Genomic DNA, 1,655 nt, shown 5'->3' with positions numbered 1-1,655 from the left:
GGATTTCCCTCTTGCTTTTAGAATGAATTTTTAACACATCTGCAGAAAGGAAGCCTTTGTCAGCACTGTTTATACTCTTGACCGCTTTGGAGAGGAGAGAAATGGCAGCCACAGAAGCACGTAACTCAAGCTAAAAAGATCCAAAGGGGGGAATATAAAACTCGGGGATGAGACTCTTCCTTTTGCAGGTGATCAGGACAGATCTGAAGCCTCTGCCCAAACAGAGCTACTGCCAAGTGTGACAGTGGACCCAAGCTTGCAACAGAGTTCATGGCCTAAGCTACATATTTTCAGTCCCACTGAGTAACCAAAAGTAATCAATGGTGATTATCATAGAGACATTATGCTTATAGCTCAGTCTCTTGTCTACACTGCCTCTGCTTCAAGAAGAATGAATATTAAAAAAATTCTCAGTCTCACTAGTAATCACGGAAATGCAAATTAACACCAAGAGGTGTCATTTTTCACCTGTCAAACTAGTACAGATTTTAAAAATGCTATTACCCAGTGTTGACAAGGGTGTAGGGAAGGAAGCACTCGGACATTCTGTTAAAGGGAGTGTAAATTGGTGCAGTTTTTTGGAAGACAATGTGCCAACACGCATTATAAACTTAAAATTTTGTATATGTATGAGTTTGAGGGTTTTTTATAGCTGGCAAAACAGAAAACCTAATTCCTAATGACTTGACCAATGAGGAAATTTATAATCTCACAAATCAAGCGTAGTCGTAAAGCGCTTCAGGCCTGGTCAATTCGGAAACTCCAAGACGTCAGCACAGACCCACGTTCTTTCTCACCGTCTTTCCGCTCTGCCAGCATGAGTCTGCTGGCTTACGGTCCTCACAGTCACAGAAGGGCTCCTGGCAGCCCACTTGCACACACCAACAACCAAGAGCAACAAACAAACAAAACCCTGCCTCTCTTTTGGTCTCTTTAACATGTACGAAGTCTTCTCCAGGAGCCCCCTAGAAGACGACCCCCTTTACCATTCCACTGGCCTAATTCAGTGGTTCTCAAAAGTGTGGTCCTTTGACCAGCAGCAGCAGTACCTGGGAACGTCTTAGCAATGCCATTTCTCAGCCCACCCTGGACCTACTGAATCCAAGTCCTGGGGTGAGGCTGATTCTCTTGCTCCAGTTTGCGAACCACTGGCCTAAGCCAACCAATTTGACAAGGGGAATGGAATTGCCATGGTTGGCTTTAGACTAATCATGATCCGTTCCCTTGGCCTGGGGATAGGATGGGCTCTCCTGAGCACAGGATCTTGCCTCACTGACCTCCATCCGACCTGCCCACTTGCATGATGAGCCCTGACATGCTACATTCTGTAGCATTAGGATGTTTTCAGCTGTGAGGACAGAAAACCTAACCCCAAATGTCTTTAACAATGAGGAGGTTTATTGACTCGTGTCATAACAGGTGTTACACGTAAGGGATAATTCAGATGTTTACCTCTCTAAACTGTAGGTAAGCTTCTTCCTCTTTTATTCCTCTTTCTCTTTGTGGGGGATGGAGAAAGGAGTGAGACGCTGTGCTGGTTTTTAAATATATCAACAAATTTTCTGATATTCCTCCATTCAAAAAGCGAAGCTGAATTCCGCCCTTATTGAGTGTGGGCTGTACTTAATGACTCACCTCTAACAGATAGAATGTGG

This window comes from Grampus griseus, assembly GCF_964374135.1.
Source record: "Grampus griseus genome assembly, chromosome: 16".
NCBI classification, from domain to species: Eukaryota; Metazoa; Chordata; class Mammalia; order Artiodactyla; family Delphinidae; genus Grampus; species Grampus griseus.
This window is presented reverse-complemented; position numbering follows the sequence as displayed.